General features: G+C 47.6%; 1 non-coding gene across 1 annotated transcript; it reads left to right on the forward strand.

Moving 5' to 3' along the window:
• Nucleotides 1-17,640: 17,640 nt before the first annotated feature.
• TRNASTOP-UCA (transfer RNA opal suppressor (anticodon UCA)) lies at nucleotides 17,641-17,727 on the forward strand. Its single transcript has one exon. It is a non-coding gene; the product is annotated as a tRNA-Sec (tRNA).
• Nucleotides 17,728-23,733: the final 6,006 nt, after the last annotated feature.

A 23,733-nucleotide genomic window follows, 5' to 3' on the forward strand; every position in this document is an offset into this window, starting at 1 on the left:
AGTCCTGTCTTCTCTACCACAAGACACACTCTGTTTTATATCAGTTTAATCAGGGATGAGCTGGGACTCTTCGCAACTACTTTTTCATCTCCAGAAGGTGGCTACTCATAACCTTCCTCATTTTCTTCCTGTGTTAGGACTGATCCTCTGAGGGTCTGTGGAAAAGCATTAATCAGCTTTGCAAACAGTGGGCCCCATCCTGCTCACTTTCAAGCTAAACAGGAACTTTACCTTTGATTTTGACAGGAACAAGATTGGTCCTGTGTTTTTTTCTGATGGGGGATACAAACCTGCAGCATCTCTTTTCTGAGAGATGGGGAAGGAATTGCTAAAATGCAGAGATAGAGAGGAAGTGGGTACAGAAAGAGAAGAAAGGGGAGATGGAGGTGGAGAGGAGGGATATGTATGTATGTCACAGCTTACCTCAGAGCCAGAATTAGAAGCTGGGTGAAAAAATAAAATCACAGCAGGAAATAATGTGTTACTTAAAATAGCAACGTAAAATGGGAGACAGAAAGGGGAGTGGGTGGCATTTGAGGTTGCTGCTCCGTTCCGCCCTCAATGGCAGGCTGATTAATATGTCTATGCTCCTGGTGTTTATGTAACAAAGGGCACGAAAGGCCAGAGCTGTATTTTTGCTAACGCTGCAGGGGAGTCTATGAGCCTTTTCTTTCCCCCATAGCATTAAGTGGGAGGATATGCGCTTGTACTTCCTGCCCCAGAAAAAAAATCCATGCTCCGACAACGCACACGCAGTTACATTTCCATGGCTTGGCTGAGTAGAACAGCAAGTCCTTTCACCCTTTTGAAAGCATTTTCTCTCTTTTTTCCCCTCATTGTTTCCTACCAAAAGCTCCTGTTCCCAGAGCACACCTGTAAGCATGGTGGAGTTGTCTTCAGCCATAGCACATCAGGCAGCAAGTGCATGTTACTACACATTTCACACATACTCTGAGAGTTTTTCAATGAATCACAGCAGTCTGAGACAGGTCTTGAAGTCCATTTTTCTATTACATATTTATTCCGTGACATTTCCCTTGTGACATTATTCCACAGGATAATACTGTCTCTTGGTAAATATATTATACTAGCAAAGTGCCCGTGGCTGGGGCCAGGTTGTGGGCCGTTCCCCGCCTCCCCCCTACACCGCTTTGGGCTGGGGCCATTACCCCTCCTCCCCCTGCCGCTTCAGGCTAGGGCTGGGGCCTGGGCTGCTCCCTGTACATGTACTCGGGGGCAGGAGGGAGGGAAAGAAGTGGGTGGTGACATTTCAATTAGAGCAGTTCCCAGAGAGTCACTCTAATTAAAATACCGCCATGTCATGTGTATTAAGCTTCCACGCATTTAAAAATGGCTGCATGATGCTTTAACTAAAGCTCATTCAGCAAGTTTTAGTTAAAGTGCTCCAGCGACTACTTTTAAACCTGCAAGGGGCTTATCCACGTGATGCTGCAGTAATGCTACAGTGTTCTAATTAGAGTGCAGAGCAGATTCAATTAATCAAGTCTGCTCCAACACGTCGTAATTACAATGCGTTGGAGCACATGTATAGGCACCCATGGTGTTTCAAGAGATCACAGTAGATGCAGTGCCATGAGTGACAGAAGAGACACAGTGGTGGTGGATATGCCTTCTCTTCAACCAGGCGTGGACAATTATTTGGGACCATGGGCCACACAGGGAGTTCTGCTGAGCTGTCACAGGCCAAGTCAGCACTCCCCCTGCGCCCCCCTGAACAACAGCTCATCAAAACTCTCTATGTGGGATGGGGCCTTAGGCAGGTGGAAAGTGGTGTTCAGAACGGACAGGTAAGGCCAGAATTATAGGGCAGGGTTGTGGGGCAGTGATAGCGTGGGGCCAGGACCTGGGGCAGAGCCATGACCCGCTGCTTGCACACCCCTGCAATGGGTGCAGGTTTGCAGTGGATCGCAGCTCTGCCTCAGCCCCAGGCCTGGGCTCTGACCCCATGCTGTTACTGCCCCAACATCCCAGACCCGGCCCCAGACACACCTCCCCACCTTGCCACAGCTCCATCCTGTCCTGGCTGCACACCCTGCTCACTTGGCTCCCAGCTGGTCTCTGTGAGAACCAGGATCATGCGGCGGTGACAGCATGGGGCCAGGACAGAGCTACAATCCACATGCCCCTGCCTGCAAAACCAGGGCTTTGCTTCAGCCCCAGGCCACATGCTGCACTGCCTCACAATCCTGGGGTCCCCAAGGAGATTAACCAAGAGCCACATGGGTACGGCACATGGAGAGCTGCATCCCAGGCTGTGGCCAGGGCTGGGGCGGGGGCTAGGGCCAGGGCAGAGCCACAACCTGCTTCCTGCATGCCACTGCCCATGGAGCCTGTGGCCATCACAGGCGTATGCAGGGACTGGATTGTGGCTCTGCCCTGGGCCTGAAGGTCTGTCACTGCCCAATGGTCCAAAAGTCTCCCAAGCCCTGCCCACCCATCTCACTCCCAGATGCCGCTCCCCACCAGCCTGCAGGCCCGTCCCAACCGCCCAGCTGAACACCCTGCCTGCACAGGTCCCACCCATGGCAGTAGGTATGGGTCAGATGGGCTAGGGTGCTTGGGCAGCAGAGCCATGTCTGGCAGCTGTGGCAGCTAGAAAAAACCACTGCCACCAGGGCTGCCCTGAGGCGGCAGGAGCAGCCACATGTGCCATGGCCTGGGCTGCACCTTGTGTCTGAGCTGGTCAGGACAGAGAGACCCACCACAGGCTGGACAAAATCCCTTGGTGAGATGGATCCTGCTCACGGGCCATATTTTGCCCACACCTATCTTAGATGTATTTTAAGAAGCCAGTCTTGACTGCTTGTGACTATCACAAAGTTTATAAGATTAGGAAGACTAGGTCTCTTGGGAAGGTTAATTTCCACAGAAGAGGTCCCATTTTGCCTACTTGTAAATTACCCTGGGTGCGTCATATGATATATATCTTGGTGCCACACCCTCAGTTGTGTCATCCTCTGTGGGGATTGAATGTTAAACCTTTGAAGCAAAAATACAAGCCTTCCCTGCTTCTGGTAAAAGTGACAGCTCTGTTAGCCAAAACTGAGTCTCATCAGCCTCTACATTGGGTGCAGCTACCAGTGGAGGATGTGAGAGAGGAAATGGAGCACCGCACAGAGGGCTGGGTGTGGGTTACACTTTTCCTGTCCTAGACTACCAAAAAGCATTGCTATGAAGTGGTAAAACTACTCTTGAATTCCACCTCAGCAAAGGCAATAGTTCAGTGAAGCAATCCCTCTGTTTAGTTGGTAAGGCCCCAGTCCTGCAATGGGTTCTACTTTTTGACACCTCTAATCCCTCATGAAGCTGAAACTCAGATTGGGACCATAATCTGTTAATAAAAGGCTTAAACCTACACTTTTTGTATACTCACTCCTTCCACTAAAGCCAAAGAAAACTTGGGAATGTGTGCCAATAGCACAAGGCAGGACCTAAGATTTGCTAAATGTCTTGGGGGCAAAAGTGGCAGTATGGGCCAGACTCTCTTTTGATTTACACCAGTGAAAATTTTGCATATGAACTGAGCAATGTGGATATGAATTAAAAGAGAAACAGGTCCAAACCAGATAGACATATTCCCACTGTAAGAGACAGGCAGAGCAGATCAGTTCATTTAGCCATGGCATGCATGTCAGTGGCTGCATACAGTGACAGTTCTCAGAAAATACAATCACCCTACAAAAATGCATAATGTTCCCCTAGTTAAATTCAGTCATAGTAAATATCTTGGTCGTGTTATCCTTCCAATCAAATATAGTACCTGCCTGGAAGAAATTCCACAGTAAGTTTCCTGTCTGGGGTTGAAGCTTGCCAAGGACTGAATTTCCTGTAAATCTAGAATAAGCAATGGAAGGCAAAGCAGCTAAAAAAAAATCAAATGCTACATATTTTAATCTGTTCTACAAAGATTATTTTTAATAGTTGCCTTTTTCACCTGTAAAAATAAGAATGAAGCACATGGGTTTTCATGTATTAATTGGGCTATTTTTCATCAGAATTCTTACTGCTCTTCCTCTCTAATTCTTTATTTTTTTCCCCAATTTCCAGCTGCAATTCTGTGACTTACACATCCTGAAAATGAAAGAGGTTGTTTTTGCCAATAACAAAGTGCTGTGCATCCTCTCAACCATCTGGAAATGGATTCTTTATTTCCCCACCCTCAAATCTTTGCCTTTTGGAAGCATTTCCCAAAATCAGAGCTGGTGCTTATGAAAAGAGCTCAAGAAAGAAAGAGGTTTCATGGTAAGAATTAAAGGGCTAAGGCATAGCAAATATAGATCGCTGGTTCATATCAGATTTGCCCCCTTCAAGAGAAACTGGTTCAATGGAAAGTATGGTCAAAGTAGCAGGAGTCAAGATGCATGGGAAGAGAATCAGTCACTTGGCTTCTCCATGCCTCTGTTTTCTTATCTATTAAGTAAGCATAAAATTACTTTCAACCTCAAATGCCAACATATCCATTCAAGTTTGCAAAGTGAGCTAAGATCCTGGGGTGAAAAAAACTATTAGAATGAAAAAGACCTTTATAGCTATATGCAGAGACCGAAAGAGTAAAGTAGGATAGTTTGGGAGCCAGGGACTAGACTTGAACTTGATCATCTCCTGCTTTGAGGCAAATGTAACATGAATTAAATCACCACACTAGCTAGAGAAGACTACAGGTCTGCAGAAGGAGAAAGAGAAGGACTGGAGCCATACTACAGGTACAAACATGCTTACAGTGTCCAGCTGAGAGTGAGTAACAGCTGCTTGCTCATCATTCTGAATTCTCTGTCACTACTAGTGTTGCTGTATGCTGTAATGTCCCAATGCTGTGACTCAGGTCTATGAGTCATGGGCTGCATCTCTAGTACATGGAATCACTTACTCGCTTTCTGAGATTAGATTGCAGAAATCACAAATCAGCCCAAGTGTCCTACAGTGACTAGTCTTGGAAACAGGGACAGATATTTACACATGGATCCAGACCAAAAAAATCACCCTGGGTGTTAAATTCCACTGGCTCATCTTAAGGCTGAACAAAACGTTTGCACCAAAAGAGTCAGCAAAAGAAGAGAAACACAATTTTTCACAGGTATTTAATTCCCATTTCCCACACAGCAATAAATATGATGCAGGACAGGCGTTATTCAACCTTTCACAACTCTTGCTTTTACGGAGCAAAGCTCAGAGCTCAGCTGCCAGCTGTAAAGTAATTCATCACTTTTCAGAATCAGAATTGCCTAATCTTTTTCTAACCCTTTTGTGGCTGTCTCTCTGGTGTGCGGGCCTTGTTCTAGGAACATTCCTCAGATGCCAGTGCTAGTCTGTACCTGGTACTATCCAACATCCCAGCTGGTGTATATGCGGAGCATTTGACAAGACATCTGTTGCCTTTTGACTCTACAGCATGCAAGAAAGCACATAACTTTCCCACTGAAGCAGAGGTCTGAGCAGAGGTCACTTTGATCAAAATGAAGCAATGCATGCTGGGCTCAGGAGTTTCCCTGGGTCTCACCTCTGCATTGAAAACACACAGACTTCAGTGGGCCTAAGACAATTGTCACTCACTGAGAATCACCAGCACCATGTAGTTTTACAGCATCTGAGCTTTACTGAGTCTACATTAGAAAGCACTGGCCTATTAGAAATATATCAGCCAAGTCTGCTTTTGCCAGTGTAGCTTCTGTCAGCTCCCCAGATGGAATAAGCTATGCCAGGCAAAAGGATTTGTTTGCCAATAAAGCTGGACTATGGCTTTTTTCCCAGCATACGAGCCTTGAAAAGAATCATGCCCCTCACTGACTTTATTACACCAACAAAATTGTCAGGTATAGACTAAATCCAAGATAACTTGAGCCTTTAGAGCTGTTAGTCTGGAACCTTTCCCCAAATAGTAATAAAATAACATGTTCTCCTTGGCTCTGAGAGATCATCCCATGTGCCCAGAGTGCTTTAACTTCCTCCCCTCCTGCCAGCCTTTCAGCATGCCCTCCAATCGCTCATTTTTCTTTGTGAAACTGGACAAACGTAGACAAACTCCCAGACACATAACAGAAAAAGCAACACACAATGCTAAGAGCGCAGGGACTCCCAAGTGACAGGAAGTGACTTCACCACACCAATTCCTCCATTCCCGTAACTCTCTGTAGGTTTGCCAAAGTCCTTATTGTCCCTGCTAAAAAAGGAGCATTTCTGTTAACTGATTATGTCCTTTTGCCTTATTGTGGTCTAACAGCTGCTTGTTTTTTCTGACAGTCGGTATGATTGATAGACAAACAAATGCTTTAATCCAGTTTTCTATCTGTTTACTGTTTTGGCCCAACAGCCCTCGTTGAACTGGAAGTTACACTGCGTTAGAAGCTGTTCGGTCCCTAAAACATTAAAACGGGTGTCACACACAGAAGGGGTTAAACACATGTAAATATATGGGTGCCTGGACTGGGAGGGCTATCAGGACTAGGAGAGCTAGGGGTCTGGGACAGAAGTTTCATAAACTGGTTTGACCCAACTCAGTTAAGTCTACTACATTCAACCACGTTTATCTTAAACCAGTTTCAGCCATTTTGAAACTAGTTTATGTACACTCAACTTCTCTTCTGTTACAGGTTTAAACCAGTTCCTGATCACTTAGACCAGTTTATGTGTAACTTCTGTCACTTGCCAAGAAGTCTAAGTACAGAGCTGCAGCTCAGGACCAAATGGCTATAGGCCAGAGGTGGGCAAAATGTGGCCCATGGGCCAGATGCAGCCTGCCAGGCCATTCTATCTGACCCCCCAAAAGTGTAGAAGATTAATATTTATCTGCCCCTGGCTGCCTGTCATGCAGCCCACAATGGCTTGCCAAAACTCAGTAAGTGGCCCTCTGCCCAAAATAATTGCCTGCCCCTGCTGTAGGCAGAGTTGCAAGGAGAAAGCCTGATTGCACTTCATTAAGCCTAGCACTTCTGGTGGCTCACTTAGGTTTTACAGAACACCATCCTTATTGTATATAAAGGGAAAAAACAACAGTGATTGTGTAACTGTGCGGTACTCTACACGGGATTTTCACTAATCAAAAAGCTACTTTTTCAGGGAATCTCAGCTAGAAATCATACCATTACATCAGTGGTCTTAACCTGATTCATATTGTAACTCTACATTCCAAATGAAAAGAGTGTGGAGATCCAGCCCCATCTAGCCATAAAGAAGGGAAGGGTGACTGGGAACCCTCATAGACCTGTTCAAGATCCTCAGACAGCAGCTGCACAGGGGTGCAGCTGGGTGCCCAGGGCACAAAGGCAGCAGGAACTTCAGTTGCTGCCACAATCACAATTGTAATTGTGCATCTGCTGATAGCAGCCACTTTTTACTTGTGCTGCACCTTCCCACTTCAAGTTGATGCCCAGGGCATTTGCCCCACAGTTATGCCACTGCTAGACAGAGAGTCTATGAATGAGGGAAGAATTTTTCTTTAAGAATCATAGAAATGTGAGACTGGTGGAGACCTCAAGAGATTTTCTAGCCCAATGCTTGCACTGAGGTAGGGTCAAGTTACCTCAACTGTCTTAGAGCACGCAAAAATAATATGCAGAGAAGATGAATAAGCAAACATGGATACATTTTTCTTGAATTTTGGTCAAAGATTCGTGCATCTGGATTTCAACACTTGCTGGAGAGCCCAACACCTTATGTTAACATCTCAGAACCAAAAGACGAAGGTTTAACTGGATGATACAATGGATGAGATCTACCTCATTATTAACTCATTATTTTCACTTCAGAAAAATCCCACCACAGAAGGCATCAAAAGCAAAATACCTTCTTGATTTGAGTCACTAAGGTGACATCAAAGAAGGATTTATTTCAGTTTGTTAAATTACTAGAAAATGGACATTTCCTTTTTCTAGTTTAGCTCCTGGGATGTGGCTTGTAAGATGCTTCCACCTTGCTTTTAGCTAAGAGAGTCGGTGGTATATCTGAATAACATTTTCTTTGACCTTTAGCTTCCCGGGGATGGAGTTTCTGTTGTTTCTGATTTTTTCTGTAGCTCTCAGAGATCTCTTCCCCCCCTTTTCCCTGAACTGCATTTGCAACCTCCAGCCACAATCCTTCCAGAAGGTAGCGTGGCTTTAGCAGTGACGACACCACACTCTTAATTTGTTCCAGCCCGTTTCACACTGACATTTTAGCACTGACGTCATGAGCTGCTGAAATTTCATTGCTGCTGCTAAAAATAACAGCCCTTCTCACACCCCTCCCCCATCCTGCCCCCAAATAATTCTTTAATAATACTGTCTGGATCTAGCCTTATGTTTCCTGACAGAAAACCATGGGCAGGTAGTTGAGAGACCAGCATGCAGAAAGCACTGAAGGGACCTAAATATTTGTCAGGCTGTGGAAAACCAAAAATCATTTAAAGCACCTTTCTAAATGGGGAGTTGTGCTTCTAAAAATCACCTAAAATGTTAAATTTCAGTCAACCCGTTTTCAGTCTTCCCCAATGTACAGTATTCAGCCCCACAGGCTGTTAAGCATCTTGGGTCATATTCTGCCCACACAGCCAGGGGTCCAAAGCCCATTGGTCTGTGGCTTGAATAGCTTGCTTCTTATCCGGTCATTTCCACCTCTGACAAATCAGAACTTGCTGTTCACTCAAGGATGTGCACTTGTTGCATCCAATTGCATTCAGCAAGAGGGGTCCATTAGTTTCAAGGGGTATTCATCCAATTAGCTGTGTTTCCTCCCCCCACTCTGTATTCAGCACAACATGGAGAATAAGGTCTGAAGATACCAAAAGGGTGTGAATCAAAAGCATTGCTGCTTGGATGGAGCGTTTTTCCATTGCTAGATCAACAATTTGAATTTGCCCCATATTGTTAGTGACTAAGGGTCAGAGTTTCAAAGGTCCATGAACACTAAAAGATTTACAAAAGAGCCTCAAGATTAGTTAGGTGCCGAACACTCACTGAAATCAGTAAGGCACCTAAATTGCCTTTGCACTTTTGAAAATTCTTGTATGCACCTATTTTCCAAATCTTAGACCCTCACTTTCTAGTCCCTTATAGCTGTGCTGGATTTATCTGGCTTTACCCCTGGACAGGTTCCCTGTATTCTAACAGTGAATTCAGTTGTGATGAGTGAAGACTGAGCTGAGTATTACCAGCATGTTGATGGCTGCTAATCCTGTATCTCCTTCCAAGTCACCCTAGCAGCCTTAAAAGCACATTGACCACCAGCAGAGACAGAATGGATCCCTGTGGTACGCAGGAAAAATAAACTATTACCCATAATTAGCTGAGGGGTTCTTCCTGCCAAAAGAGGCACTTCTCTTTATCATTGGTGAAGAGGACTCATCAGTAACACCTTATGATCAATAGCAAAAAAAATGGACTTAAGAAAACACACAAACGTGTGGCTGGGGTGGTTTAGACTGAAACCATCCTACCTTGTGCAGGACTGGACTAGATGACCTCTGGAGGTCACTTCCAGCCCTACCGTTCTACCCTTCCATGAAACCCAGCCTGGAAGCCTTATTCTGAAATACTGCAAAAAAAAAAGCAGCTAAAGCCACCAGTACAGTCTCAGTCTCACAACAACCAAAGCTTAAATCTGACTGATCAGCATCAAGTGAACTACAGGATTTTCAGGAATACAAAAACTGTTTTGCTTCTGCTTTCCTGATAACCTACAAGACTGGTGTCAATTCAGTGAGTTTCTCCTTAACCATTTAGGGTTTGGGTACCCCCTTCTGTTGGTTGGGTGTTAAGATTTGCTGCACTCTGCAGCTCATTATTTCTGTTGAGAACTGAGCAAAGGTTTGAGAGATCCCGTGCTTTGATTTGGCTGCATATTTCATCTGCCTGTTATTTTTCATAAGGATTGGAATGTTTTCCGTTGGTTTCACTGGACTGTGCATTGCTGTCTATTGCTAAACACAGGAAGCAAAGAGGAAGATGACCACTTTTTCACACTACAGTGCATGCATAATACATGGAGATATAATCTGGAAGCAACATAAAACGTAGAAAGAAAAAAGAAAGCAAAAGAGCTTTGGCTAAAAAGAAATGCGCAAGCTAGGAATTTTGTCTCTGACCTCTTGCAGCCATCCTTGTTTAGCCTGGAACGGTCACCAAGGTCACATGCCTTTGGGCTGAAATGAGCATATCTTTGCTCTGACGTGTTTCTCCCAACAGACATCAGGATGGGTCTGGATTGAAGCCCTGAGAGATCTCTGAGTCCACCTGCTTTCATCAAACCTCCATGCTAAACTTTATAACCATGCAGAAACCAGGAGCTATGGGTAAATAAACCAGTGCCTTCCGTTCTCCCCCTGCCCACTCCTTACCCTATGCAGTTTTATTTTAGTAGCAGCCTTTGCATTGGAGCATGTTATTGATTAGTGTTGTTATTGTTTGAGTGGGTTAGAGCAGATGGAAGCAGTAGGGAGAGCGCTCACTGTCTCAGTTAAGGGAATGGAGGTGCTATGGGGGGAGCACTACTTCTTAAAGACAGGGAGATTAAAGGAAAACACCCTTCTGATTTCAGCAGAGGAAAAGGAGCTGTGCTCTAACCAGCTCCTTCTTATTGTAATCCCTGCCTCCTGTGACATATTTCTAAATAATCAAAAGAACTTTAAATAACCTTTCAGTTGCTATATTGTTACTACAAGCATTAGGCCAAATTCTGCTTTCCTTTACATCCAAGCAACTGTTTTACCATCACTAGGCCTGGTTCACCTTACATGCTGAAACTCTGGATTATTTATACCCATTATTGACGCTGACATTGCTAGGAGCTGAGACTGGCCTGTTGGCTATCCTGAGCACGGCCAAAGGAATGCGCGTGTGCGGTCTGGGGCGCCTCAAACCTGTTTAAGGTGAGGTGTCTCAAACCTGCTTGAAGCACTGCAAACTGCACATGGTCCATGTGCAACCTTGCACCATGCTGCAAATTTATAGCCCAGTGCCAAAATTTGATACCAGGATTTCCCAGTATCCGCCTCCCCCCCACCCAAAAAAAAAAAAAAAACGGTTAAAAAAACCAGTAGGGCAAAGCACAGTCCATGGGCGTGTGCCAGAGCAAATGGAGGCTTGGTCTTGCAGGGCGACGCTCTGTGGTTAGTGAGTGTCCCTGTTGCTGTAGCATGGCGCCTTGCATGTTGGAGCAAATAAAAGTGTAGCCTTCTGCCAAGCCTGCCTGGCACCCAGGGCCTGGTCTGGGCCCAGACAGGCACCCAAAGCCAGCTGGGCACATGGCAGCCCTAGAGGCTGACCTCCCCTGATCCCCATTCCTCTGCTGTGCAGGAGTTCCCTTCCCAGCAGGGGCAGGACAGCCTCCCTCCCTTGCCAGCACTCTCAGATGGGCAGAGCACTCTTAGCTGGTCTTGGCCATGAGGGCAGAGGGGAGGTGGTGGCATCGCCAGGGCTACGTGCCCATTAGGCCCCAGCTCCACACCCACTGGGGCTGGTGGCTGAGGGCCTGGGGAATGTGGAATGCTGCATCTATCCTGGTAGGGGGAGATGCTGGACACTGCAGGCAATGCCAGCTGTGGTGCTTGTCCCTGGGGGATCCCTCCAGGCAGGGCTCCGTGTCGGCTGTGGCCAGAGGGTCCCCACTGGGCAACAGACTACCTGGACCCACACTGGGAGAGGATGGGCAGACCCCAGGATGGACGTGTTCCTTGTCAGGGTGCCGGGCCTGCATTTCTGTGACCTGGGAGCACGTCTGCCTGGCCCTGCACCCAAGAGTGAGGCTGCTTTCTGGGGACCCTTGGCGAGGTCTGTTCTTGCCCCATGCCATGTTGCTGTAGCTGAAGATGGCCCTCTATTTGCTTTCTGTACAAACAGCCCATCTGCCAGAGGAGAGCCTGCCACCTCCCAGGAGAAGCCTGGCCACTGTTGCACACTCTAGGGTCCATCCAGATGCATTGCCTGTGCCGGGAGTGACAAGCCTGGTGGGACAGTATGCAGGAGGAGGCACTTTGGATGGAGCGGGCACGCTGCTGGGCCCAGGTCCTGCATGTGCTCCACCACTTCTGTCCCGACCATGCCCTGGCACTGAAGGAGGCATGATAAGCAGCTGGTCACCTGGCTATGGGAGGAATGGCAGCTGGCCCAGGATAGCTTTGAGGAGCTGGTGAACTGAGGGCCTCCATAGATGCTGCCATCATGCAGGAGCACAGGGTTGCACAGGAGCTCCTAGTTGCCATCCCCATCCCTGCCACTCCTGTCACTGTGCCCCAGCATGCACCAGGCCCCCACAACCAACTGCCCCCTGTGGTCAGCCTGCGCCCCCAGCACTAGTGCCAGAGGCCCGCTGGGAGCAGGCTGGCTGACTGCTGGTGCAGCTGGCCCCCCTGCAGTTCTCTCAGGCCTGCTGCAGTTATCAAGGAGCACTGATCCTGTCTCCCCCTCCCGGTCCTGGGCCTACCTGCCATGGCTGCCCTGAGAAGAAGCATCCACCCACCTTCCCAGAGCAGCCATGGCCCCAGCCACATTGACTTCACTCCCATGTGGTGATGGCATCACACACTCTGGCTCTTGCATGCTGCTGCCAGAGAGGGTGGTCCTTGCCTGCAACACTGTTCCTGGCAGGCCAGCTCTGCTGCAGCTGTCACTGGATGCGCCATGCTACACAGCGAGCCTCCTCCATCTGCTGGAGCTCAAAGACCTCTCCCTGGGACTCACACACATTATGCAGCACACATGCTGCTGTGTTGAAGCAGGGTATGTGCTGTGGTATTGCCTCCGGGCAGCTGACTCCAGCCCCAGACCAGGCTGCCTGGATATGGTCCTGCTGCTGTGCAGCCACAGCCTGCTGACAGCTGGTACAGGCAGCTCTGCTAGAATGCCCGTACCACAACCCAGGCAGCCATACAATCCCTGTTCAGGTCCAGCACATGCACAGCCATGGGGCCACAAGTCCAAGATGGCAGCAGGTCATAGCCAGGCAGCAGTCCCTGCTGCCAGGCTGCTGCAGTGGGTACAGGATGCAGGGTCCACTCCAGGTTAGGGCTGCTGCAGCAGTCCAGTTGGCACAGGCAGCTAGTATCCCCAGACACCAACTGCCCAGGCCTGAGAAGCTCCTGAGAGCAAGTAGCCCTGAGCTACTTGCCAGGCACCTTTTTATACTGCTGGGGGCAGCACAGGTGCTGGCCTCAGAGCTGGGCAGGGTCAGTTTGCCCAAAGCAGTACATTTTGCCCCACCCCAAAGCGCACTTTCAGGCATGTGCGCTGAGGCACAAATCTCCAGTACAAATTTGTGCCACTGCTATTTTTGCTGCTGCAAGTGCATGCATGTGCATCCTCTGGCCACATTCAGACAAGCATGACCATTTGTTTCTCTGGGGACAAGTAGCAGTGGCACAAATTGTGCTGCAGCTACTTGTCCGCAGGAAATGCCCATGCCATGCACGCTCTGGCGTATGGCACGTTACCTTGAGTGGGGTAGGAGAGGCTGGAGCCAGCAACTGTGCTGGCCCCAGCAGCCCTACCTGGGATTCTAGGGGCCTTGGGGAGCTGCAGCTGTGGCACTCCTGCAGCTGGGAACCTGGCTGGTAGCTGGAGTGTGGCTCTGGCTGGCCAGGCTCCAGTTCCAGGAGGAGCATGCTGCCGCCACATGTGCCACCCTACTTTTTTTTTTTGGTGTGGGTTTTTTTGACCCCAGGATCTCCTGCATGTGTAGTATGTGGCGATGTAGACCCATCTACGGCACCATATACTGCACTTCTGCACTTGTCTGGACATAGCCCCTGGGTGTCACTAGGAGCAGAAATGGATCTACTCTGCTTATCTTCCTTTATCTTGACTTTCACCTTTGGATCCTGGCTCTGTTTTCACTTGTGCCAGTTGTATGTGGGTATCACTTTTACTTCAGTAAATTACTCCTGCTTTTTACTGGTGTAAGTAACAGGAGAGCCTATAGCTTTCATTGTTCCTTACACACACACACACACACACACACACACACAAAGAATAATCAAATTAAAATTTCTTCTAAACCACATTGTATGTCTTTGCAGACATGGTTCCACTTCAGAAAAATCTCTCCAGGCAAATAGTTTAGTAATTTGTTGGGGGTGGGGTGGGGTTGAGGGTTTAGACATTTATGAGAATGACATCTGTAGTTACGCTCAGTAGGATAAAATTACAAGTGCTTTCAATTCTTGTGCACTAGCTTATAAACTGGTTCCCAGCTGGGGGTCAGGAAGGAATTTCTTTCCATAGGATATTATTGTGCTGTGAGGCATCTTATGAAGGATTCATACCTTCCTCTGAAGTATCATATATGCCCAGCCCAAAAAGAAAGAAATACTTCTCTAGGTGGACTATTGGTCTGTTCTGGTGTTATAAATGCTATATGTTATATTCTGAACTTATTTATGATAGCCAGACTGATGTAAGTGCAAAGTTGGGGCCTTCATTCTGACTTTCCCAACTAAGAGTTATGGGGAACAGTTCCAAGATTAGAGGTAAAGTGCAGTATCAAGATGGCATTTTTTGTGAGTCTGATATATAGAGACTGATTCTGCATTGCCTTGCAGTTCACTGAGGTGTAAATGACCACAGACAGGGAGAAATCAAGTCATAATTCTGAACCAAGCTCTCATTAATTGTATCATGGTAGTGCCAAGATACCTAAAATGAGATTAGAGCCCCACAGTGCCAGGCACTGAACACGCAATCAGAGACTTCCTACATGGTGTGAAGGGAGGATGAGATTCAAGAGGTAGGGTGACTTATCCAGGATCATACTAAACAGCGACCAGTAAAGTAGAACTCTAGCTTGGTTTCTTGCCCACTGCTGTTGACCCTCCTAGATGCTCTGAAATACCTGCGCCTTTCAGACTGAGCGCATAACATGCGTTTATCAAACCGCCTGCTATGACTGGTACGTCCCATTTTTGACACTTGGGACAATCTCATTCATTTCTTTCTCTTCCTTCGCTCTCTGCGGCTGAAAATTCTTTGAAACCCTAACCAAGAATTAGCGGGGAACCCCCGCCTCCTCGTACACTCACACATTTGTGATGCATTGAGCATACTCTACATGCCTGAATTCACTCACAACAAAGGAGAACATGCCTGCAAGTTTTGTAATCTAGGGTCATGCTCTAGTTTCAGTTGAAGCAAGCAGCATCATTTTGAATGAAGGGGGATGTAAACGAGATTGAAATCTGGCCGCAAGGCTCTGCTTGTGTGGGGGAAACTCAAATCGGTTGAGAAACGTGCAAGTCAGTGATTTTCAACCAGGGTGCCTCTCAGTGTTAGTACTGTGAAGCATGCAAATGTGGCTCTCAAGTTAAACCCAGAGTTTTCAAACAAGAATTCGTAGTGTTTGAAACTCTGCCATGTTGTGGGCTTCCTGAGTTCATCGCACCAGAAGCTTTGCTCTAGATCGATGCCAGGGAAGACATTGAATAGAGGATAGATCACTCTAGAGCAGGGGTGGGCAATTATTTCAGGAGGAGGGCCACCTACTGATTTCAGCAAGCCATCGAGGCCTGCATGACAGGAAGCCAGGGGCAGATAAATATTAATGTTCTAAATTTTTTATGGGCCCCATGGGCCGGCTAGAATGGTCTGGCGGGCCACATTTTGCCCACCCCTGCTCTAGAGATATCTGGCTCAGTGCTCTCTCTCTATAGCTTCCACCCCTGCCACACTTGAGGAGAGGCTGATTTGTTGTGTCAAGGAAATCGTAGGCCTCAGGCCCATCAGGAAAACGTCAAGCCTCCCTTCATTGGGGAGGTCACTGAGAGCACAACGGGTGATTCTGGGAGACAACAGATGTGAAAACAGGGGTGGGAGCACAGGTCAAAGGTTTCATAACAGGTACTTCAATGCGGGGACACTGAACACAGCATGCTGGCCAGCACCTGGTGGCTCTTGAATGAGCCCTAGGAATCCATGGACACCGCTCAAGGAAACTGCCCCAAGATGTGAATGTGAGGGACTGCAAGACAGCACCACAGTCCCCGAGAGCATTTATGTACATACTGCAGTCTGCTCCAAGTGCCAGAAATCCAGGACGTTGGAGCAGACTCGATTAATGGACTCTGCGTAGCATGCAAACCCTACACCAATTCCTATAATTTTGCGCCCCCCCCACCCCACAACATGCTGCCAACCTATGCAGCAAGCAAACTGCCCTGTCCTAAGCAGTGCTGAGTCGGGGGCCAATCGCAGGGGGGACATGTGCCCCCACTACCAGTCGCCTGTGATGCAAACTGATGTACCTGGCACTGCGCCACATGCATATGTATAAATGGAGAAATGCGCATCAGCACATAGAAAATGGTGGTGTGCTTTGAAACTAAAACACCTTCAATGCGTTTTAGTTCAAAAGCTCACTGCTGCCACTTTCTCCGCACTGATGTACATTTCACCATTTATACAAATGTATGCAATGTAGCACCGGGCAATTTTAAAAGCACCCACCTCTGCGTCACATGCACTGGTAAAAATGCCTGAGGGTCCCCCTGCAACTGTTGGGGACAGGCCCATGTGCTACACATTGAAGACTATGGCTAGCCCTGTATATAGTTAGAAGGGTGCATGCAACAATTCAGCAGAGCAAAAGAAAACAGGGACAGGAGCTCAGGCTCCTACCCTGGGGGTTTTTAAGAGGAGGTTGGATGAACATCTTGCTGGGGTCGTTTGACCCCAGTATTATTTCCTGCCATGGCAGGGGGTCGGACTAGATGATCTGCTCAGGTCCCTTCCGACCCTAGAAACTATGAAACTAGGTCAAAGGCAAAACCCTGCCCAGAGACACACGTGAATGAGGGACAGGAAGATGACACAAATCATCACCAGCAGGCCCCCTGCCACTGCTGGGGACAGGAAAAAACATTGCGACAGTGGTTGCAGCAGGAAAACTTTAGGCCTCCCTTCATTATGGAGGCTACTGGGGGCACAGCAGCTGGTTTCTTGGGGCAGATGTGAGGGATAGATATCAAAGCGGCACCGGGGTCCTGCACATGGGCCTGCCCTGGCGGGGGTGGCCTCACTTCTGCTCTGAGCTCTTGCTAGCCCCACTTCCCTCAGTCAGGACTGAGGGCAGCAAAGATGGGGGGAGCTGAGCGCAAGACCCTGAGGGGCAAAGCGGGCTGTGGGGATGCGATACACCCCAGGCTGGCTGCTGTAACTGGGGGCACACGCATGGGTGCGGGTTCAGGGCCGAGGGCTGTGACTGCCAGGGCACTGATGTGGGAGGGACATACGGGACATGCCCTGCCGGGGATGACGTCATTCCCCCCCACGGCACGAGTCGGGCTCCGGGAAAAGCGCGGGAACAGCCGCCCCGGTTGCTGAGAAGGGTCAGTGAGTCACAGCACGGCCCGGGGGCGGGCTCGGCTCACCTCGCCAATCATACACGCCGCCTGGGGGAGCCGGCCAATCAGCTCTATGTTGATTTGCATAAAGTAGCTGGATTTATTCTGGCTGGAGAAATGTGAGTAATAGGAGGGGAGGAGAGGTCGTACCCAGTACCGGGGAGTAAAGGGTCCTCGAGCGCCACTTCAGACACATCGGCAGCAAGACGGGCGTCCGGAAGAGAAAAGAGGGCGTAGGGAAACAAAAACGTGAAGTTACCATAACTAGAAGATAGCAGCGTGCTCGGAGGTTTATATAACAGTGGAGTTGCATGGATTTAATTGCCCGGATGATCCTCAGTGGTCTGGGGTGCAGGCTTCAAACCTGTAGCTGTCTAGCGACAGAGTGGTTCAATTCCACCTTTCGGGCGAACTGTCGTGGCAGGATCCAGTTCCTAGGAAAATACTTGTTTTGCAAGATGAGTTGGTATGATGAACTGGGGAGGGGCCAGGACAGCTCCCATTGATCCTCGTAATTCACCCAAGGTATTGCTTTGTCAGGGATTTCTAGGGCCTGGCAAGAGTCCTGGTTATTTGGGCTCACCCTACAGTGCTTTGAGGAGATAGGTGAGGAGGGAGTAGCTTCCTGCTGCTGAAGCTCCTTGTCACAAAGCTTTGGGATTAGGAAGGAGGTTTTCTTCTTGCTCATTGATGAGTAGGTGTCACAGCACTGATCAGCACCTGGGTAGGTCCTATGGAGTCATCATAGATTACCCATTAAAGTAGTTGAGCACATTGCTCTATTGCTGATGATGAATTTGTGGATGCAAAGCAGTAACTTTTAATGTGCGCGTTGTATGCACACACACGCTAAATGCACACACATTTGTTATATGCACACATATGTACATTATATGCAAGCACACATGCACACATTATATGCACGCATACACAGTATATACGCAGATACACATGCACACACATGCACACGTTATATGCACAGGCACGTGCACACACATGCACACGTTATATGCACACATACACATTTTATGCACATACACATACATTATATGCACACACACATTATATGTGCACACTCACACACACACACACACACACACACACTTGATGAAATGCAAATGCTCTGCTTTTTCTATGGCAGCGTGAGAGTGATGTGGTAGCCGTGATGCTGCAGAAATGAGACACAAGCATTTTTACATTTTTTTAGGCTGCCCAATTGCTATACGTGCACACTGCCCACATTCAGATGTGGGGCTTGTTGGGGTATTTAAAAAAAAAGGTTCCTTTTTTTATTGCTCTCTCCCCTGAGGCCGGTGCCTTGCTGTTGCTGACTTCCCTCTGGCCCAGCATTCCCAAGGCGAGTTGACTTGTCTGAGATAAGGCACCTGAATGATAAATCGGATTTTAATTGGAGTCTGCTAAACAGATCCTGTTAACAGTGTCATTTCACATCCTACAAGAATGAAAAAAAATAAACAGAAACCATGCTCTAGATCTGCTCCATATTGAATGTAACCCATCTCCCACCCACACTGCTGCGAAGATTCTTCACTCCACCAATAAGCGCTCCTGCTAATAATGTCACCCAACCCCATGAAAAATAAAGGTTAATATGAAGCTGGAAAACATATTCTCCAAGCAGCAGGCATTAAATCTGTGATATTTTATTGCAACAGCTCCAGCACAGGCCTTACCGTTTGGCGGGCCTGTGTAACTAGGACAAGGCTCCAAATGCTTGGAGTATGGGGCAGAAGCGCTCTTCCTCTGCACCTTTCTACCTTTTGATCCTTCTGCCAGAAATGGGTGCTGTGACTGGAAAATCCCTGCCCTGGAAGAGGAATGAACTAGCTCCTGAACTGTGAAGTCAATAGTGGCTTGCAAGGCCTCCAGTATTTGTTGACGGGAGATGAGCCTAACTCTGTCATCATGAGAGATACCTGCATACCTTTAAGGATCCGGGGTTCAATAATTGGGTTTTCATTACACAAAATGGCTCATTTGGTTTGAAGGGTGTCGGGGCAAGAGAACAGTGGATGCGACTAGCACCATTGCTACTTGGTCCGTTACTGGTTGCCTTGGATGGCTTGAGTGCCACGGCCAATCAGAGAACATCCTACTGTTCTACTAACATACAAACACGTATTTATGCATAATTTATAGTCTATAAGGCAGCCTTCTTTCTGGAGTGTGACACTCCTATGTCATATCAAGGCTTTTTATTTGTTCATATGATATTTGCGTGAGTTTTCCCCAGTGCAGCTGGGAGTGACGTGAATTCCAGATGGTGATCTGCTTTGTGCCGTTCCATCTGGTGCTGGAAAGCAGTCATTTTCATCCCCTGACCATAATGTGGTTTCTGTGTGAAACACTGTCCTGGTCTTGAAAATTAATTTCTGTAATGTAATTTGGCTATGGGCTTTTGTTTCCATCGAGGGGTAGCTCTGGAAAGGCCTTTGCTCTGCAGTGGGCAGCTGAGAAGGGCGAAGCTAGATGCCAGTTTCAAAGCAGAGCATAATAAGCCTCTTTCATATGCAGTTTATAAGTGAGCATGCTGTTTGTGTCTGTCTGTTTTTTTCAAGAAGTAATTTAGGATTAAACGATGACAATCAAATTCTTATTTTCAACCCCTCCCCCTGCCCCGTGCATATGCAAACACAAATGGGGAATTATGTGCTCTGAGCTAGATTTGAACTGTACATCCAGCTAGCCTGGATCTGTCCTGGGCACGGCATTCCCTTGGTTCTGCAAAACGAAGACAGAACAAACCCTCTCCTTTCCTTGGCACCATGGAAGAAAGAAGCAAGTTTAGATTTGTGTATGGTAATCTACCCCTGAGGGCAGTTTGTGTGGTAACTGGCTGTCAGACACAAGGTAAAGAAGACTGGCTAACCTGCTCCATGAAGGCTGTAGGAAGCAGGGCTGGTCCCAAGGTTTGTAGGGTTGTCCATGAAGTGCTACTGAAAGGACCTCCTCCTCCCCCTTGCTGCTTCCCTAGCAGGCTTTTCTTCCCACCTCTTATCCACTCACACATGCCACCTCTATCCCTTCTTAACTGGGTGGTGGAGGGAAGGGGTCCTTATAGGAGCCACCTGCATTGCCCTGGGTAGTGGGAGTGGAGCTTTACAAACAGGTCACATTGCAACTGGTTCTTACATGGGTGCAGTAGGGGAAGGATGCAGAGAAAGTGCCTCTTTTACCTACTCTGCAAAAAGGCAGGGCCAAGCACGATCGGCATTCCTCAGAGTGGGTGAGGAGGAGGCAGACCTGCTGCCCTGCCCTGAGGCACGAGAGGAGACTCAACATACAAGAAGGATGTGGGGAAGCTTGAGAGAGTCCAGAGAAGAGCCACTCGTATGATTAGAGGTGAGGCTGAAGAGCAATCCACGAGGAAAGGCTGACAGGTATGGGAATGTTCAGCCTAGAAAAGAGAAGACTTCGGGGGGATTTGGTGGCAGCTTACAAATATATCAGGGGTGAGCATCTATTCATTACAGCGCCCCAGGGGAAAACCAGAAACAATGGTCATAAATTCCTAGAAGAAGGTTTCAGACTGGATATAAGGAAAAAATTCGTCATGGTTCATTTGACCAGACGCTGGAATAGACTCCCGGGGGTGGGTGCAGGCATCTACCCTGGAGATTGTCAAAAGGAGACTGGGCGCACACCTTGCTGGGGTTATTTGACCCCAGCAGTTTTTCCTGCCCAGAGCAGGGGGCTGGACCCGATGATCTCACGAGGTCCCTTCCAGGCCTAAACTTCTATGAATCTGTGGGTTTGGGGAGGGACTGTGCCTCCTCCTGAATCTGTACCTTCCAGGCATTATCTAAACCAGAGAACATGGGAGGGTAGTCAGGAGATTTATTCTCAGGTGTGCTAATGCAAGGGACAGAATGGGCCATAGATAGGAGACTGATGTCTGGTTCTCCAGCTGATTTATGCAGGGTGGGAATAGTGCAAGGTCTGTGGAAGAACTATACCCTCTAATTTGGTATCAACCTATGAATGTGAATGCCTAACCAGTTGTTTAAACCAGTAATTCCCCAACTGTAGTCCATGGATCATTGCTGGGCTGTGAGGCCATGGTAAGTTTTCCACTCATGAAGTCACACCTGGTCTATGTGTCTCTATAGAAGTAATTCTCAACCAGGATGGTAGGACATCTTGGGGTGCCACCAGATCCTTTGAAGGGTGACAGGAGATAACCGAGGCATGAGGAAATAACAAATAAGCTAAGCAAGTAAGTCAGGCTCAGGCTTGTCTACCCACCCCTACTGCTCAGCCCCTGTGTACAGAGGTAAACACTGCAATATATACATTAGTTTTGAAATTGAGTGCCAGTCAATTCACAAAAGTGATGGAGGGGCATCTCAGATCCAGGAAGGGGTGATTTGAGTCCCAAAAGGTTGAGAACCACTGCTCTATGTTTTCAATTGCAGTTTTGCTAATAGGGTGGTATGATGGTCTGTGAGACATTTTGAGGGCAACAGTGGTCTGTCAGTCCAGCAGGTTTCGTAACCACTGCTTTACGACATAATGAGGAATCAGCAAATTTAGATTCTGGTCTGGTAAAATATTCAGTTGTATATACTATTTCCCTCTTTTAAAAGTTCAACTAAAATGAATGCAATTATCTAAAGCCAGTTAAAATACAAGCAATGAATTATTTGTGCCCTGTTGCATAAGCGTTTTGCTTTTGCTTTTTAAACAAACTGAAGTTGCTTCCCTTTGATGCGGAGTCAAAGTGTGGTGTGGAGGATGTGTTGCTGACATATGGGTGAATATGTGCATGTGTCTTTTTGTATGCTGGGTAACTGTGATCTGACTCAGTGAGCATTTGTTTATGGGGGACTGCGTGCTGACTGGTTCATTTGGGTTGAATGGACCCAGGACTTCCAGGTTGAAAAGTAAATCTATTGCTTGAACTAACAGCTCTAGTTGTCTGGAGACTGCAGAGCTCATAAAACCTTTTTTTCAGTCCAGCAAATTTAGGGGAACAAAGACTTGCACTTTGTTAGTATGGGCTATGTACGCTCATCCAGGCACAGATCATCAGGTACAATTAAGACAGACACAGCACTGTCTGGAAAGATGGAAACAGAGATGGTCTTTGTACTCATTTCATCTTAGGCTGACTGTGTCCTGAACAGTCTCCCTAGGAGGTGAACCAGTAGTTCAAGATCAGGAAGCAGTAGGGAAGGAAGCCAGTGCCATTCTCTACACCAGAGGCAGGAAATACGTGAGTGGGTGCACACGCGCATGTGTGTGCACACATGTGCACGCATGCATGCATGTGTAATTTAGGAATCAGCAATCTGGCTCTTTATCAGTGGAGTTTCATTCTGACCATTTTGTATGTAGCTGTGACAGCCTTGGGGCGAAACCGTGATGGTGGCACAGTGCAAAACAGCCTGCCATCAGTGGAGAGTCCAGGTGGTTTTGTGCGTGTGTATGACTGTTCTCCTCCCTCCCCTCTGTGTCCCTTTTATGAATGGGAGAGAGCGTGAGTGCTCAGGTCTGGGCAGGTGCCCAGGGTGATGTGTGAGCCAATGATGTCATGGAAACACTGGAGACCTTGAACTTGAACAGACTGTACCTGTGTGCATCCCACACGCACACAGGCAGCTGAAGTGGCCAGAGCACAGCAGATAGGCAAAGAGTGTTTGCAAGTAATACACTGACCTGATTTGCTTAAAAGCCAGTAGACACACTTCCCTGGCAAAAACGCTGGCTAGAGTGACTCACACAAATGGATTGTGCTCCAGTGTCCCCCATCCAGCCAGACTTTGCTTTGGAACAGGAAGCTGTCAGAACGCTCCCCTCCAGCACACTTCCCAGACCAGTTCCAACACAGATCTCTTTGGTGTTGACTAGAGCTGTTAGAAAATGTCCCTCCCACTTGTGGAAAATGCTGACTTTGCATCATAAATATGAACACTCGAATATTTTCCACTGAAACCCAAAATAATTCTAGCTGAAGCCAGCCACAAATTTCAAAAATTCTGTTTTTTGATTTGTGACAAAAGATTCTTGACGAAAGCAGACATGTTCCATGCGTGCCTTCGTTTTGTTGTCAGCCTAATTTCCCACTACAAAATGTTTCAAGAAATTTGGGGGTGGGGGTGGAAAAGGGGAGCTGATCAATCCTAGTTTTGGCTTTTCTGAGTCACCTCATCAAGGAATAAAACTGAGAAAATTATAATTAGAACATGTAAGTTTTCCACTTGAATATAAAGTGCACATGACACTTGCAGGAGGATTTAGGGAGAAATTTTGCTGTCACTAGTTGTGGGCAGTCCTATTCACACAAGTAACTCAAGCAGGACATGGACTCTCAAAATGCCAAATGACGTGACTGAGTGCTCTCAGCATGTCCTAGGAGGCACTTTGTACCTCTTAGGATCACGTCAATAGCTCTA

Source organism: Crocodylus siamensis, chromosome 1, assembly GCF_052110815.1.
Source record: "Crocodylus siamensis isolate JL-2025a chromosome 1, ASM5211081v1, whole genome shotgun sequence".
NCBI classification, from domain to species: domain Eukaryota; kingdom Metazoa; phylum Chordata; order Crocodylia; family Crocodylidae; genus Crocodylus; species Crocodylus siamensis.